This window comes from Euprymna scolopes, chromosome 45, assembly GCF_053919585.1.
Source record: "Euprymna scolopes isolate OS-2025 chromosome 45, ASM5391958v1, whole genome shotgun sequence".
Classification (NCBI taxonomy): domain Eukaryota; kingdom Metazoa; phylum Mollusca; class Cephalopoda; order Sepiida; family Sepiolidae; genus Euprymna; species Euprymna scolopes.
The window spans coordinates 8,633,623-8,653,800 of NC_136526.1; the positions used below are offsets into that span (position 1 = coordinate 8,633,623).

Sequence of the window (20,178 nt, forward strand, 5' to 3'; positions counted from 1 at the left end):
TCTGTCCCCATATTTTCCAACTCTATCTTCTCCAAACTAAAAGTCGCTGAGCGAAGCTATGGGCCTAAAAGGATTGGATTTTTTTATGGACCATTTTTTTTTTTAGTTTTTAAAAGATCAAAAAATGGGTAAAAATTGAAAAAATCGTTATACATTTTGTACATTCATCTTAGTTTATTTTTAATCAGTTCATATACGTGTCACGTTGGTTTAGACGAGTTGGTATAGAGAAGTAACAAGTGAAACAGAGAGAATGAAAAAATGAAAGGGAGATAATTGGGGGGATTTTATTGAAAGCAGACGAGTGCCGTGCATTGTAATTACATATATGTATGTTATGTTTATGGAGGCAAAAAAAAAAAAAAAGACTGAAATCAAACAAAGAACAAGTGAATTTACTGGAAGGCTGGAAAAATCATGGATTACAATAGGAAAATGCGAGCATGAAAAGTAATATGGTTAAGCTTAAACATGGAAAAGTAAAGGACTAGTTGTTAAAACTGGAAAAGAAAAGGACAAGATATTCTAGTAAAAGATATAATAAATTTATAACTTAAAATATTGCAACATTAAGGATTTAAAAAAAATTATATATAATCAATTCTTAACGCTGTAATATTTTAAGTTATAAATTTATTATATCTTTTACTAGAATATCTTGTCTGTTTCTTTTCCAGTTTAACAAGTAGTTTTTTACTTTTTATGCTCGCATTTCTCCCCCCCCTCTCTCTCTCTCTCTCTCTCTCTATATATATATATATATATATATATATATATATATATATATATATATGGTTAGTATTTCATGAACGCACGCATGCAACAAAATATCTACAATGGTCCTTGTCAGATAACGGGTTGTTTTATTTATTCGGCTATTTAGTGCGTATTAGTAATCCGATCGGTGTCGTCATAAAAAAAACACTCTTACATTTTAACGAATAAATAAAAGTGGATTACATTAAAGAAATAATAGAGACGCAGATAAATAAGGCCAGATTTACTTACTTACCCCATTCATTACATACAGATTTTTTGATAACATATATGATATTTTGCAATATACTATTCCTTATATTAAGAATAAGTAGGTTTGAAAACACGTCCTAAAGATCCTGTCAAGCTGACCTAGTAGTTATCGTACTTGATTCACCGTCTTTCGGTTTTGGTTTCGATCTCAGCTCAATTATTTCTTCTTCACTTACAAGAATGAACTACACACACACACACACACACACACACACACACACACACACACACACACACACACACACACACACATATATATATATATATATATATATAAAGCAAAAAAAGCAAAAAATAAACGTGGGGGGGAAATTACATAGAAACTAAATTAAGTCCTAAAAGGTTTTCTTTTTGTTTGCAAAGAAAAGGCCTCAAAGACTTAATAAAAATAGTCTCTAGAATTTTTAAATGAAATGGTTTTTTAATATAGATCCACAGAATATTGTGATAAGTGTTTCAGTGTGAACAGGTATGGTATAATAAATTATGGGGTTTATCTATGTTATTTTTACTTTCATCGTATTTTGCTTTGGTTTTGATACTCCCAAATTCGAAGCTATCTCTTTACAACCCTCCCTTTTCATAACCTATCATACTTTCATAAATCAGAGTCCATTTTCTGTAGGCTGTTTTTGAACCCAGCCAACGACGGGTACTTTTGCTAGTATATATATATATATATATATATATATATATATATATATATATATATATATATATATATATAGTCATCAACATACAGTACTGTTTCGTATTATCACAACTCATCAGTGGGGCTTGACTAGCAGCTTTCCATAGCCGCATATGAAACCTACAACCATCGCATTGACAGTCGGCAGCTCTAACTACAGGACTATGGATCAGTATTCGCAAATAATTCATCAAATGTCTACTAAATAAACATTTTTCCATCACTCAACAGTGCTCGGACTACTACTTTGTTTACAAACAAACAGACAACGAGCTTCGCTTAATCGTTAAATAAGCAGCGGGTGAAATACATTTACAACAGTGCTCAACCCAAAGTGGAGGAAACTTAATATAGTCATCCAGGTACAGTACTGTTTTATTGAATGATACGATTTATACCGTACTTTAGGGTAATTGCGCCAAGTCCGAGGTAATTGCGCCAATAAGCTAAATGTGCTCTTTTAGCAACGACGCATATAAAGAGCACTTTTTTTTTTTTAGTTGGAACAATTACGCCCGGATTTGGCACAATTAACCCCAAATACGGTATATATATATATATATATATATATATATATATATATATATATATATATATATATATATACATACATACATACATATATATATATATATATATATATATATATATATATATATATATATATAACTACTTCATTTAGTCACATAAAATTAATATACGAACGTATAAATTTATGCGTAAACTTTAAGTATTTACTTCAACAGTGCTCAATATGTACGTAGAGCTAGGTAGTTAGTTATAAAATATATATGGCAATTAAGCTACACAGAATATTCCGCGTTTCATCCACGCTAGGATTCATTAGCCTGATGAAACGCGGAATAGTCTTAATTGCTTGGTTGGTTGGTTGTGTTTGTTTTACGGCATATCAACCCTTTTCAGGTTATTTAATGCCGAATCCAAAGATTTTGAATAAAACTGTTTTAATAGAATATATTTGTTGTTTTCAAGTCATTTTCTATTTAACCCATAGTTGGGACCCTAACATGTACTACCACTCCGGATCAGAGTGGACCTGGGAGCAATGGCAATTAAAGGGTGGCCCCACACTCCCCAAAGCCCGCAAGCTGGGGCCTCACCACTGGATATAGTTTAAGGTCATATCCAGGACCGTAGCTTAATTGCCATATATATTTTATAACTTATATATATATATATATATATATATATATATATATATATATATATACATGCCACTGTGCTATAACGTTTTCATCCTAAATTCAACGCAATTTTGTACAATGTAGAAACTACGCACCAATAGAATTAAGCGTAATAGTTAAATGAAACCGATCATCTTATTTGAAACCATAAAAAATGAATATGTAATTAACGCTCGTTTTTCAAAGGAATATGCAAATTAGTTAACCTTCATGAAGTCGCTCGCATATCCATGACTGAGTATATTAAGAAATTCGTTTTAATGATTTTTAATAGAAAAAGTAGGCTTTTAATATCAGTGTCAGAGCGAGAGAAAAAAAAAAACTGAACTTTATAAGCTGTCGATTAAAAAAAAAAAACGTATGAGGAATGACTAGTTATTTCCGGATCCTCAGAATAAGTCAATTATCACGGCCATGTTCGCAATCGATGGACGAGCATCATACATGATGTGTAGATATGTATGGTATTCCACGTATGCTTCTAGAGAAGTATTTTCAGGCTTACGATGTTGTTGTTTTTAATCTAATACTAGACTACCCGTGACCCGTTGGGTTAGTATTTTATATTAGCTGTGGAATTCATGTGTGAGCGTGACACTTGTAACGTAAAGAAAATAGTTTTTTTTTTTGACATAACAGAAACATTTCTATGAAAGTATATTAAAATAAAAAAAAGAATATACATAGATTTCTATGAGTCGTTCTGTTTATTATAATTGATTATTTTTGAAAAAAAAATTACAGTTACTGAATTATAAGTGGTTGACCATACTTATAGGTAAATGTGCACTGAACAGATACCATTATACTTATTATAGTTAAATTCAAATTTTGATATCTGTTTTTTTTTTACATCGTTCATTTCTGTATTACGTTTAAGTTATTTTAACCCCCACTCTTCCCATGTTAAATAATAATTTCGAAATAATAACGTTAATATTTCAGCGTCCCAATTGTTCTTTTTTATTTTCGCGTTTAAATTATCCAAATAAACAATTGTTAATACTGTCTGCTTTTTTTTTTACATCGTTCATTTCTGTATTACGTTTAAGTTATTTTAACCCCACTCTTCCCATGTTAAATAATAATTTCGAAATAATAACGTTAATATTTCAGTGCGCAGGTCATGCGCGCGTGCGCAACCGGATGTCGTAAACTGGAAAGTTGGTTACATACATTGTTACAAGATCATTTGAGTTTTACAATTATATAGATATAAACAGCTATATGTCTGTCTGTCGGTCTGTCTGTCGGTCTGTCTGTAAGTCCGTCCGTCTGTCTATCTGTCTGTCTGCCTGTCTCCATATTTTCAAACTCTACCTCTTCCGAAACTAAAAGTCGCAGAGCGGCGCTAGGAGCCTCAAATGATTGCACCTGCTGTTAGGACAGCCTCCTCGGGAGTTACTCCACGACTCTGGTTCCTGACTATCAGGCGGATAACGTCAGCCCAGGAAAATGTTTATCTCTAGCACTCTTATTAATGACATGGCAACACGAAACTGCCGACCGGGTATACGGCATTTTCTTCCCCCTTTGTCAGAAACATGAGGATGATTGAGGGACAAAATAGAAGCGAGAGAGAATGCATCCACAAATATCTTTTCTACTCCTTAAAAAAATCTAATATATAAAAGGCGACATTTCTGTCTATCCGTCTCCATATTTTCAAGCTCAATAACTTCCGAAACTAAAAGACGCAGAGAGAGCGGCGCTAGGAGCCTCAAATCATTGGATTTTTTATGAACTGTTCAAAAGATCATAGGGTCTCTCTCTCTCTCTTTTCTCTCCCTTCTTCCCTTGTTCACAGGTCTCCTCCTCCTTTTGCTCCTGTTTTGCTTACATAATGGAACGGGCAGACGACAATCGGCTTTTTGAACGCAAAAATAAAAGATAGGGAAAATATATTTTCTCTCCGGTTGAAAATCATTAAGAATAATTTATTATCCATTTTTAGAAATGTATAACTATATATATATATATATATATATATATATATATATATATATATATATATATATATATATATGCTATGTATATACATACATATATATATATGCTATGTATATACATATATATATATATATATATATGCTATGTATATACATACATATATATATATATATATATATATATATATATATATATATATATATATGCTATGATGGGTTCATTATGTGTATCTACCCGAATCTATACTATCGGGAAGAATACAGAAGAAGTAATTTGTTGAGCTTTGCATTATCCCGATAAGTCTCCCCTTAAAAAAATCAATCTTATTCTCCCCCCCCCATATATGTGTCTTTAACCGGTTAAAATAGTTTTAAGGGGTCAAAAAGGGGTCAAAAGTGAGGGAAAAATCAGTATACATTGTATAGTTTATTTTTTAATTTTCAAATTTTTAATCGGTTTATATGCGCGTCACGTTGGTACAGTGGTAACGTCACCAACTTTGAATGCTATGGTTTTGGTTTCGCGATTCTAGCTGATGGCCCCTAGATACAGTTTTTTTTTTTAATTTTCGAAATTACGACTTTATAAAAATACATACGAAATCTGGACAAATTAAAATATCATATTTAAGCGTAATTTATGCCCCGGTAAAGCCCCCCCCTGCTAGTGTAATGTAAACAGCCAACTCGCTACTCAACTCCCCACAGTGGTAGCTCCTTATGTTCAAAGTGACAGCATGCTTTGTTTGGCGCGAAAAATTGGAAGAAAATATATATGCCCATAGTTTTCCAAAAAAATTTTCATTGTGGGAGAAAGAATTAATTATTGATAACGTTGAATTTTAAGAACAACAGTTTTCTACTTCTTATGGTAACTAGCAGGGAGACCCGACGTTGCTCGCGATTAAACGAGGATCAACGAATACTTCCCACTACCAATACTTTTATTGTCATCAAAATTGGTAGAAATCGCTCATTTTTCAATCAAATCGATTGAATACCTGCTCTAGTCGGGGACCCATCCGAGTGCACTTGGAGGAAGCTTCACATACCTCTCCGTAGTGGCTTAGTCCATAATACACTTGTAATGTTGTGACCCTTTGACTGTGATCATAGCATAGTATCTGTGTTAACTGTGGCAGGCAGGGCCAACGGTTAAAATATTAATAATAATAATAATAATAATAATAATAATAATAATAATAATAATAATAATAATAATAATAATAATTGATTTGATCGACGGCGGGTCGCTGGATCGATTATTATGATTAGAAAAATAAACAATCAGATTGGAAAAAAAGGTGATTGACAACTGAAATAATAAAACAACTAAAAAAATGTGATTTTAGAAAATACAGGAAAATATAATTTTTGGTTTGGATAAACAAATAATCAGATGTATGTTACGTCAGTGGTTGGGGTCTTAGACACGTGATGATATGTAGATTTAGGGAGATTATAATTTTGTTGAAAAATTTTGAAACGTGTTTTAAGTATTCTTTTATGCATGAACTATTTTATGATCGGCAGAAGAAGAATTGATTGATGTGACGTGTATAACGAGACCGATACTGCACCAACCACACCGGGTGTCCTTAACCTCGTCGGATTCCACCCGATATGACATGTGTTCTTTTGATCGTACATTGTCACAAGTTGGCCTGTTCATCGTTTTCACCCACTGTGTTTTCATGGTGGGGCGCTTTGCCTCTAGATCGAATCATCTCCTACCCTGTGTAGGTAGTCTCCGGGTACATCAATCATTCCGCTGGTCCTTGCGGCTTGCTGCAAAATGAAGAGTCCTCACCACAAACAAACGGAACTCCGGTTTATAGCAATAACAAACTATTATAACTGAGCATCAGAGAGAACGGACGACTCAAAGGGGAGGTTGGTCTCTCCATGACGTAGAGAGCATCGTTTTCTCAGGCAGCCAAGATGTGAAGACGTTGTAATCTCTGAGGATGACGGCCGGAATGATGAAAATAAATGTTAATATATTTCCAGGTATGTGTTATGTTATTTACACCTGTTAAAAGAACTGTTATCTACAATTATTCCGATATGTCCACGTCAATCGTTTTCTGTTAGAATTGTTGCATAAATGTGAAAATATACGCACTAGACGATCAGCTAAATGATGCAACGTATATACATACACGCATTTACACGTACATGAATATACAGATAAAATATAAACCCTACTATTCAACATGTACGTAGTTATGGAACATATTCATATACAATGTAACACACAATGTAACACACTGTAATCTACATTACACTGTAGAGAACTTACTGTTGACTTTATAAAATTGAATTACAGTTTAAAATGTAAAAGTCAAGTAATATGTTTCAACTGTGTTCTAAACAGAACCATTCATTTCGAACGCGTCCCTGTCATATCAAAGAATCTACTGTTGATTTTATACGCCAGATACTTCTGCTTGTGCGGTGAAAAAATTTCTTAAATGCGTTTGTGATGTCAGGCTGTATAAGGGCGTTAACTTTGGTTAAATCGGAGTGTTCCTTCTTTCATCAGATTATTTCGATTATCGATTTTCAGTATTTATCGGAAGCATTCCAATATAAAACTTATCAAAGATCACCTTCAGACACATAAAATACATCTGTGTGAAATTTAAAAAAATCGGCCCAGCCGCTTCGGAATCCATAGAAAAAGAACTCACATACAGACACACACAGAGACAAAGTTTCTTTTATATATAAATAGAGATAGTACTGTTGACTAATGTCTCTTTTTTTATTTTCTTACTGGCAGGCCGCCCGGCATTGCCCGGTCGTAAAATACGCTTAAATATGATATTTTGATTAATGCAGATTTCGTAGTTATGATTATATTATATTGGACCCAATATATAGCAATCTATAATATAAATCTCACCTGTCTGTTTAAATATATGTATGTATGTATGTATGTTTGTATCAGGTCATGTCATATGCTACTGGTACCATGTAACCCAGTACTACCTGTCTCATGGTCGGGTCACCGGCGACTAAACTGGTTCCCCCACCAGACTTGTTTGGTGAGGAGGGCAGTTAGTCTCCCTGAAGGATTAAAAACAAGACCTTCCAAAGGGCGAATGAACCGTTTTTCGGGGTCAATGGCCAACTAGCACCGTGTATATTTGTGCGTATGTATATATGTGTTGAGGTGGAGAAGGTTCCCGTAAGCCGTGGTGAAGGCAACCTTTCTAGGAAAAGCAAATCTCTGATTTAAAAAACCATAAAGCGGGAGACCAGTACCCGCATTAAGCTGGTCTGCAGTTTAATTTGTTGCTGGTTATCTTGCTCTTGCTTGTTGTTGAATCTCAACATTTTGAACCGAGAGAGAGACTTAGCTGTCGTACAAAGCTAAAACTCTGTAACATCATCTTTGTATAGATACTCCCTCGGGTATTTGGGATTATGGACTTTAAGTGTCTGAGGGAGTGGCACTCCTTTGGCAAGACGTTGCAATCATCATGTATGTATGTATGCATGCAGATTTTCACAAGATCGATATCGTTTTGAAGCTCGAACCTTCGGACGACAAATGTCGAAAAATTGGCTAAAAACACTAATTCCTTCACCTTCAACAGGGAACTTTTTTACAGGGAGGGGTAGCAAAAAATCGTTCCTTCATAATAATTTAGCCTAACACGCATGCGCAAAAATGTTCTTTCTTGAATTAGTTTAAATATTTAAAAAAAAAAAACTATAGTCGATATCTAAAGATTGCCCATTCGATATCAGATATTTTGTCTTCGATTTTTAAAGTTTTCATGGTTATTTATGCCATTCTTTTCTTTCTTTTTTTCCATCGCGTTTGCTGTTTTTTGTTTTGTTTTATTTTGTTTTAACATCGTTCGCGTATTCTTTATTTTGAATCACGTTCGCTGTTTTTTTTGTTTTGTTTTTTTTTGTTATAATATTTAAACGTTCGCTTATTCTTTATTTTCTTTTTTTTATTTAACCCCCCCACACACACACATCTCACCACACCTAGGCAACACCGGGTACCCCCACTAGTAAAATATAGTTCCGATATTTTGTAACAAGACTGATGCCTCATCCTGTATTTTCTGACGATACAGTCTTAAGAACACGTGGCAAGGATTTCCAATGAGAAATCCGATTTACTTCCCTTTAATCTCTTTTAAATCGGGAGGGGTCGCTTTTTTCGCCGATATTTCCAAAAGTCATATCGTTTTGAAGCGCGACCCTTCGGACGACAAATATCGAAAAATTGGCTAAAAACATTAATTTCTTCACCATTTTCTACAGGGAGGGGTCGCTTTTTTCGCCGATATTTCCAAAAGTCATATCGTTTTGAAGCTCGACCCTTCGGACGACAAATATCGAAAAATTGGCTAAAAACACTAATTCCTTCACCTTCAACTGGGCACTTTTCTACAGGGAGGGGTCGCTTTTTTCGCCGATATTTTTGAAAATCATCCCCTCTTTTAGAGTCTGATTGGTTGCTTGTTATAACTGTGGTTACAAAAACGATCGTCAAAATCATTGGAGTAATACCCCCATCATACGTCAAAACCATTTTAACACAGAGAGAGAGAGAGGGAGAGAGAGAGAGGGAGAGAGAGAGGGAGAGAGAGAGGGAGAGAGGGGGAGCCATTCTGGTATATAATCAAATTATTTATATAATTACTCAAATAAAAACAAACTACTAAGTGACATTAAAAATATAATAAATATAAAAATTTTAAATAAATGAAATTGGATGAAGTATAAAGATGACGTGTCTGATCGCTAAAAACGTAACGTATTAATACTGCTACTGATTAAACACAGCAACACCAACATTAAATTAAGAACACTCCCAGGCAGATAAAACTACTACTACTACTACTACTACTACTACTACTAATACTACTACTGCTACTGCTACTGCTACTACTATTACTTATACTGCTAGTTATATTAGTAGTAAAACATCATCACAAAATAGTGGATAGATATTAAAGTTCAAATACATATTCCAATGTATAAATCTGGTTAAGTTAATTTGAACGTGTCTCTATGCCTGCATTTAAAAAAAACATCTCATCTCTTCCATTCAATACCTGATCTTTTTCTTGGAATTTAGTTCGAGTACCCTATATATTAAGTTTCATGTTTGTAGACCAAAGAAATGAGAAGTTTGGTAGGCAAAAGTTTTTAAATAAATATATACATAAAGATGTTTGTGTTTACTATAAGCTTTTTACGTAAATATTACGCAAGACTCCCAGGCAGATAAAACTACTACTACTACTACTACTACTACTACTACTACTACTACTAGTTATAGCAGTAATAAAACATCATCACAAAATAATGGATAAATATCCAACATGCACGCATAAAAGTTCAAATACATATTCCAATATAAACATGTATAAAACTGATTAAGACAATTTGAACGCGTCTCTATGTCTGCATTTACAAACCATCTCGTCTCTTTCATTCAATAAGCGATCTTTTTTTGGAATTTAGTTATTTCAATCTGTTGTTGCAGACACAAATAACATGCCTATGTCTATATAATAAAGTAATAGTTACAATCTGTTCGTTGTTGTTTTCTTTTTCACAAATAACAATATCTATTTTAAAAGTACATTACTGGAGCTAATTGGATAAGTATACTTCTTTTGGAATTTGTAGTTGTCACTCTGTTTTTACCGTCTGTATTTGTTTCCGTTTTGAAAAAGAGAGGTTTCACTCTCAATTTTATCAAAGACATCCGGTTATATTTTTTTTCACAAACTAGTGCTAACATACAAAGAAGTTCAAATAAATATTCTAATTTATTAAACTGATTAAGCTAAACGTCTTTGTCTGCATCTAAAAAAAACTCATCTCTTTGATTCAATAAACGATCGTCTTCTTGGCATCTAATTACTTAAAAAATATATTCCAGACACAGATAATATTTGCTTTTAAATCTCTTATGTGTGCCAGTTATCCGAACAATTTTTCCAACATAATCTCAGGTGATAATTTCTATTTATCAAACTTCCATGAATATTTTTAAAGGCCAATCCCAAAGTATGCATAATTCTTCTTTAGTGTTTTCGCTTGGTAAATAGTTGTTTAATCGGCAACATTGCGTTGCAATTACCATTCAAAGGACACTGTTTATAAATTCTATGGTTACAAAATATTTTATTTTGGAGTATTGTCCTTATGTACCTGTTATATTATTCTATTGTCATGCGTGCTGATAAAATTAGGTAAATTGTTTAAGCATGAGTAATTTATTTAATTGTATTGAAAAGTATACGTAATGAGTTATAGTGCTTAAATGTCTTAATTCAAATATATTCTCGATGTTTCATGAGGATAGTTTACAAAAAGGTGGATTTAACCAAGTTGTTTTTCTTTTTCTATAAATCAAGCACATTGTTAGATAAGTATAGAACCCACTAACTATACACTTATAATTCTTGCATATTTCGATCCAGCAGGACACTAATCTTCAGAATTATGCCTGACTTGTCCACCAAGTTCCATTTTTTTTTTTACAGAAAGGGGTTACCACTTATCAACGCCCGGAGGCCACTCGAGAATAAGAGTTATTGAGTGTAAAGTAGTCAATGGGATAATTTTTTAGTAATCGTTAGTAATAGTACGTAGTAAGTAAATTGGATTACTTAATGGGCCGGTTCATCAAGAATGTGTTTATCTCTGGTCCCCTCCTTGCCAATCTTTTACTAAAAAAACCACTGTCAAGAATTTTTCCCACTCTTTATCTGTGCCAAAACCAAAATGCAGATTCCATGAACAAAGCTTCTTTCTTAGAACTGCACGCCTGTGGAACTCTCTTCCGTTTGCCTGTTTCCCACATGTATGTATGTGTGCGTATATATACATGTATATATTTGTGCGTATATATATGTATATATTTGTGCGTATGCATATAAGTGTCTATATATGTGCGTATTTATATATGCATATATATATGCGTATATATATGTGTATATATGTGCGTATATACGTATATATATATATATTTGTGCGTATAATTTAATTTTAACATATATTTATTCATATTAAGTTTTAATATTTAATAAAATATGTTGAGAAACACACACACACACATACACATATATATATATATATATATATATATATATATATATATATATATATATATATATATACAGGTGACCAAAAAAACAAAACAAAAGATAAATGGATGCCATCTAGAACATATGCTGTAGAACAGAGAAACAAAGGCCAAAGCCCCTAGTGTTTTGATGTGATGTTTTGAATATAATGAACTAGTTATAACCAAAGTTTGATTTCATTCGGACAAAACACCAAGAAGCGGGGCTTAATTAGAATTTGGGTCCGTTTTTTTTTTGGGGGGGGGTCACCCTGCATATATATATATATATATATATATATATATATATATATATATAAGCGAGAGAAGACACTGATAGAATTCAGATGAAAAATCCTGATAGATATTACTTGGAGTAATACTTGCAAGATCATCAATAAGGAGCCATACGCTTTTGCTATATGGGAATATTACCTTTTTTTTACATGGGGTCACCACTTATCAAGGCCCGAAGGCCACTCAGGGATAAGGGTTATTGCGTGTATAGTAATCAATGAGATATTATTGCAGAAACCATTAGTATTGGGGGTTTTGATTGTCTTACTTAAGGGGGCGGTTTGTCAGGAGTTTGTTTATGTTGGACTTGAACACGTCCAAGTTTAGTCAGGTGGGAAACAGGCAAGCGGCAAAGAGTTCCACTGGCGATTTATAACCACGAAAGACACTGTAATCCTTCCGATAATGTACTGCCCAGGTTGTATCAACTTCTCTTTTCGTATAATTTCTTCCATATAATAATCCACAACCACTCAAAAAACTATTTTCAATAATTGTGCTGAAAAGCAAAATAAGCGTCCATTCACAGCTGAATATTTTGCTAACCGCATTTCGTTTCCTCTGATGATATGAGCCATTGTTGAAAATCCATGGATTAAAGAAATTAACATAACCCCTTCTATATATTCCTTTTGTCAAATAATAAATTTTCAATTCGAATATATGTGTCTATATGTTTTTTTTTCGAATTTAAAATTTAGCCAGCAAACTTTATATATATATATATATATATATATATATATATATATATATATATATATATATATATATATATACTGTTTTAACAAAAACCAAGACTTCAAGAAATGGGTTGATACAGCAACAAAAAGTGTATTTCATCGTTAGTTACAATTGTTTCAAGTCCATTTCGACAAATTCAAACAATATGGCGTTTGAAAATTTTCAGAAGAACAGCCTTTCTTCAGACTTATTAAATAAAATAAAAAAAAACTTTAACAATGAAACATTAAGGAAAAGAAACATTTCCTTTATGAGGAAAAGAAAACAGGTGGAACACTTTACCTCTGTCGCATCCTTTTCACTTACTGAATTATATTAACCCATATACTACAAATTTGTTATATATATATATATATATATATATATATATATATATATATATATATATATAAGAGAGAGAGAGAGAGATTTTCGTATATAAATTGAATGTAAAATGATCCCGCATTTACGAGCCATTCTAGCTGATTGAATAATAATAGTCAATTTGATCTGAAATTAGGTTAATTTGTTATTTTATTGCTGTCGCCATTTTTATTTAGATACCCATAGCCTCGTTTTGGACTTTAATGGTTCCTGCTTGTTTTATGTCCCGTCTATATTTATTTGTGTTCTCTTGTTTTGAAGATAAATCTCAACTTTTAATACAGCAACGTCACGTTAACTTCTTGGCGCTATTCGCACAATAGTAAATTAATACAACTATCTATTTTGTATTATGGCGTTTACAATCAAACCAGAAGAATGAAGAGACATTTTTCAGAATGTGCATAACTTCAATTCTTAGGTACGGCACTTGGCTTTGAGGAGACCAGTAGGTTTAACAATTTTTTTTGGTCCCCCGACAAAAGGAAGATGGATCTGTAAATTCACCCTTGTCCGTTCGTCTGTTCGTCTGTCTGCACGGAGGTCGCTTAAGGATAAGGGTTAATGTAAGACAGTAGTATAGTAATCGTATGTGTTGGAAATTTGGTATGATTAGATTGTTTACGAGTTAAACAACAATTTGTTTATGTCGGACTTGAAGACGACAATATTGAAGTCAGCTGGGAAGCAGACCAGCGGAACAGAGCTCCACAGACGGGCGGTTCTAGAAAAGAAGCGTTGTTGATGGAGATCAGCGGAACAGAGGTTTTGTGACAACAAATCTTCCCAGATTTCCAGTACGCTCTATCTCTTTTGGTAAGCTTTGCAAATTACTCTGCGTTATCGCGACAGCCGTTTGCCATTAAGTTCTCGCTGACAATGACCATTGGTCTTCACTGGCATTTGGATGGCAATAAGCTTCCTCAATGAGCCAGTCCCATTTGCAGTCTTTCAGTGGGAGTGTAACGTTGCAGTTACAAACAAACAAAAGAAATAAATAAAGAAACAAATAAAAATCCGGGTCGCCATTTTTTTTTTTATTACCTTTACTTTCCCGTCTCTCGCTGCCTCATGTTCCTCTAGCGTGATTCACGTTTCTCCTTTCTTTTTTTTTTCTTACATTTTCACCCGCAACAAGGCACATTGCCACTTTGGTGTAGGGGGCTACTATCAGAGACATTAGCTACTGGGATACTATGTAGGGAGTTGGGCAGCAAGATGTCGGTTCACGTTACACTTGAACTTCTGTATGTCAGTACAGTTGGGGAAGACCCGGAAACCCGGAAAGAAATTTCAAAGTCTAGTGGTTCTGGGGAAGAAACTATTGGACTAAAAAGCTCTCTTACATCTAGGGATCTCTAGGGGTGGGATTTAGCTGCTTGTCGGGTTTGTCGAGGGTATTTACGCCGAGTGGGCACAAGTGCTTGCAGTTCGTTAGAGCATTCACCAGATGCACCAGCCCAAATATGACAACAATTCTCCATACATGGGCGAATGGTGGCTTGATAGAGGTACAGGATACTTTCCGGAGTTAGTAACTTTCTTCCAACCGCATGCTAGCTACAGCCGGCCCATTCTCGTCTACAACTTTACACATCTATTCTTTTCGTCGCACACTTTGCCTCTTCTTTCCGAGCACATTGTCTTCTTTTTTCTTTTTCCTGTCGCACCAACTCGCGCACACTTCCTAAATTTGCATATGCGCTCTATTTGGGTACTACTTTTACTGCTTCTAATCTCTTCACAAGCCAGCCATCCTTCGCTGCTGCTGTTTTTTTTCTCACGTGATCATATGCACTATGCTTCAGAGGTCTGTTTAGTGCTCTCCTTAATCTGGTTTTTAATCCTCCACCCTTTGTTATATATGGGTCGTGGAATTGCATTCATCTGCAAAAAGATCTAGCTAATTTGCATATTCTTTTAAACATTCATTTTAATTAATTTCCTATTAGTTTTTTTTTTCAGTTTTCTTATGATCATCTTTAGTTAACTATTACGTGTAATTATATTCATGCAGATATTCTACATGATTTATACTTGGTAATATTTGCGTAAAAAGCTTATAGTACACCCAAACATCTTTCTATGTATATTTATGTATGCGTATATATATTTGCTAAAAAAATTTTGCCTACAAAATTCCTGTCAGTTTTTGGTTTACAGACATGAAACTTAATATATAGGGTATTCGAACCCATGCGAAACTTTATGTTTTGGTTTTAGCCTAGGGAAAATCGGTACAAAAGTGAGAAAATTAAAAAAAAAATGGAATTTTTCAGGTGAAGGTCGAACGACGGCATTAACGTAATAGCTATTGGTCCATTTTAATTTTTAGCCTTGCAGCAAACATGACTTCATAGCTAAGGCATTAACGTCAAAGGAAAAAATAAATCGTGAGCTAAACGTTTTGGTTTCGATTCTCGGTGGTGGCGCACGAGTCATTTTTTTTTTGTTAAATTTTAAGCAATTAATATGTATTGGGTCCAATATAATAATAAATACGAAATCAGCATTAATCAAAATATCATATTTAAGCGTATTTTACGACCGGGCAATGCCAGGCAACCTGCTAATATATATATATATATATATATATATATATATATATATATACAAGCATGTCTGATTGAACATTATTGAGTTTTTCTTTGTTCAGAATAGTAAATTGTAAGGTTGAGGACTGTGTAAATTGGAGGTTGAGGACTGTGTAAATTGGAGGTTGAGGACTGTGGCTCTCTCCCATTCCTCGACGTTCGTGTTTCTAAAGTTGGTACTACGTTTGAGACCTCCGTATATAGAAAACCTACATTTACAGGGCTCTATCTTAATTGGTTTTCTTTTGCCCCTCAGTCTAGAAAAATAAACCTTATTAGCGCTCTTACGCATCGTGCACTTATGATTTGTTCACCAAACCGTCTTGATATGGAACTTGGGGAAATCACTAATATTTTTCTTAGTAATGGATATCCCATTAATATAATAAAATCTACTATTGAACCTAAAATTACTACATTTAATAGTGTTAAACATATCGGTCCATCACGTTGTCCCATTTATTTAAAATTACCATGGTTGGGTCCTGCTGGCCTTCATATTGTTAAAAGGATTTCTTCTGCTACTCAACGTTGTTTTCCAGCTACTATGCTTAGAGTAGTTTACACAACTCGAACCTTTTTCTCTTCTTTTCGTAAAGATGTTTTGCCAACCATTCAAAAGAATTCTGTTGTTTATAAATTTGTTTGTCAGTGTGGAGCTGACTATGTTGGCAAAACATCCCAAAGATTAGAAATGAGAATATCCCAACATATCCCTCGGGATATTCGACTACATCAGGTTTCGAGAACATCCGGGCACTCCCAAGCTCATGAGTCCGCCATTGGTGATCACCTGTTGAGTATAAATAGGTGTTCGAATCAATATTCCGATGGGTGGTTTTCTGTTTTATACAGTGCGAGGTCGAACTATCATCTCAATATTATTGAGGCGTTAGTTATTAACAACTCTCGACCTAGCCTGTGTAGACAAAAGATTCTGAAACACCAGTTGGAGATATTCATTGATTTAAAACCACCTGAACAGTGAGATTTTTTTTTCACTGTTCTTCCAACTGAAACCAAAATTCCCTTCTTCCCTCATTCGTTTCTTAGTTTTTAATTTATTATTCTGACGTTTCCTCTTAGAGGGTCAGACGATAAGGCCTTAAGGACATTTTAATAATTTCACCTGCCCGTTTTTTTTGTTTTTTTTTTGATATTTAAAATTAAATTATGTTTCCTCTGAAATTTCTCCTTCCATTTTGCTGTACCAAAAATCTACTTATATATAAATACATATATACACATGTATGTATGTACACATATATATACATACATATATACATATATATAAACATATACACATATACATATATACATATATATACGTCTATATATACATATATATACATATATATACACGTATATATACATATATACACATATATATACATATATATACACATATATATACATATATATACACATATATATGCATATATATACACACATATATATACATATATACACATATATATACATATACACATACATATACATATATATTCACATATATGCATATATGTACATATATATATGCATATATATACACATATATGCATATATATACACATATATATACATATATACGCATATATATACATATATATATACATATATATACACATATATATACATATATATATATACATATATATACACATTTATATACATATATATGCATATATATGTTATTATATATAATATATATGCATATGTATACATATATATGTATATATACATATACATACGTGTATATACATATATATATGTATATATATACACATATATGTATTTATACACATATATATCTGTTTATATATACATATATATGTATATATACATATATATACATACATATATATACATACATATATATACATATATATGTATATATATACATATATATACATATAGATGCATATATATACATATATATACATATATGCATATATATACATATATATATGTATATATATACATATATATGCATATATATACATATATATATGCATATATATACATATATATGTATATATACATATATATGTTTATATGTATATATACATATATATATATATGTATATATACATATATATATATATATATATATATATATATATATATACATACTTCCTTTCTAGGGCAATTTCTCTTGACATATCAAAGGTATGGCATAAGGGCCTACTTCACATGATTTCCAGCTGCGGTATAAATTGAAATGTTCATTCAATCATTAAATCATTTGTCCCCAATAGGCTCATAAGAATAGTGGTCGATCGACAAAAATCTGAGGCCTGCTGTATTAATCCTGGAGTCCCTCAAGGGTCAATCAATCAACTAAAGGAGAACAATCCTGGGCCCAACTCTCTTCCTGATCTACATCAATGATCTCCCTAAACACATACTTCAATCATTCGTTGACATCTATGCTGATGACACGATCATCTACGGCAACACATCAAAGGCTGTAAATGACAAAGTTCTCTCTGATTCTCTCTCCTCTGATCTCGACCGGGTGGGTCAGTGGGAAGACGTGGCTGGTTACCTTTAATGCATCTAAAACCGAACTCCTATCTTTACATCATCAACGCTCTGATCCCCATCTCGCATCAATTGAAATGGATGGCTCTCTTCTAGGAGAAGCCCCATGTTTTGACAAGCTTCCGGGGTTGTCCTTTACTACTGATCTGAAATGGAACACGTACATCAAGTTTGTGGCCAAGGTCGCTGGAAAGATGGTGGGATCCTTCTACCGCCCCAGAAGATATCTTACTACTGATGCAATTCTCTATCTATATAAAAGCCAAGTATATCCAAGGATGGAATACTGCTGCCATATCTGGGCAGGAGCTGCTAAAAACAGCCTATCCTGCCTTGACAGAGTAGAAAATAGACTTCGTCGCTTAGTGGGGGGTGCTCTTTTCTCTTCCCTGCAACCTCTCTCCCACAGAAGAGAAATTGCGAGCCTGTCTTTGTTTTATCGTTATTTCCATGGCAGGTGCTTGTCTGAACTTCGATCTCTGGTCATCTCACGCCAATCTTTCACGAAAAACACCCGTCTAGATGAATCCACCGTGAAAAATTTTCCCCACTCTTTATCTGTGCCTAAATCAAAACGTAGATTCCATGAACAAAGATTCTTTCTTAGAACTGCACGCCTGTGGAACTCGGTTCCGTCTGTCAGCTTCCCACCTGACTACACCTGGATGTCTTCAAGTCCAACGTAAACAAATTCCTAATGAACCGCCCCCTAAAGTAAACACTTCATTATATCTCCACGCACTGTACTTGCAATAGCCCTTATCTCTGAGTGGCTTCCGGGCCTTGATAAGTGGTGATCACTGCATAAAAAATATATACAATGTATATATATGTACATATATATGCATATATATTCATACATATATATACATACATATACATACATATATATACATATATATACATACATATATATACATATATATGCATATATATACATACATAATCATATATATACACATATACATACATATACACATATATACATACATACAAATATATATATATACATACACATACATATATACATACATATATATACATAAATATACATGTATATATACATATATATATACATACATATATATACATACATATATATAAATATCTATAAAATATATATACATATATATACATATATGTATACACATATATATACATATATATACACATACATATACAGATATATATAGACATATATATACACATATATACATATATATACACATATATACATATATATATACGCATATATATACATAAACACACATATATATACATATATATATACATATATAGACATACGTACATATATATACATATATATGCATATATAAATACACATAAAAATATATGCATACATATATACATATATACATCCATATATATACATATATACATACATATACATATATATACACACATATATACATACATATAAACATATATGCATACATCCATATATACATCCATATATAAACGTACATATATATACATATATATACATATATATACACACATATATATATATATACATATAGATATACTTACAATTACCGTTAACAATATTTGCTAATATTTTCTCCCCTCTGATGAGACAATAGACATCGAAACGCTGTAAGGAGATTACTTTTCTAAAGAATTCTTTGTCTTG

At 32.9% G+C, this 20,178-nt stretch overlaps 1 protein-coding gene across 5 annotated transcripts in view; it reads right to left on the reverse strand.

Moving 5' to 3' along the window:
• The window catches only part of LOC145269035 (alkaline phosphatase-like), a 282,423-nt gene that overhangs the window by 237,446 nt on the left and 24,799 nt on the right, over positions 1 to 20,178 (reverse strand). The gene's annotated exons all lie outside the window — the stretch shown is intronic.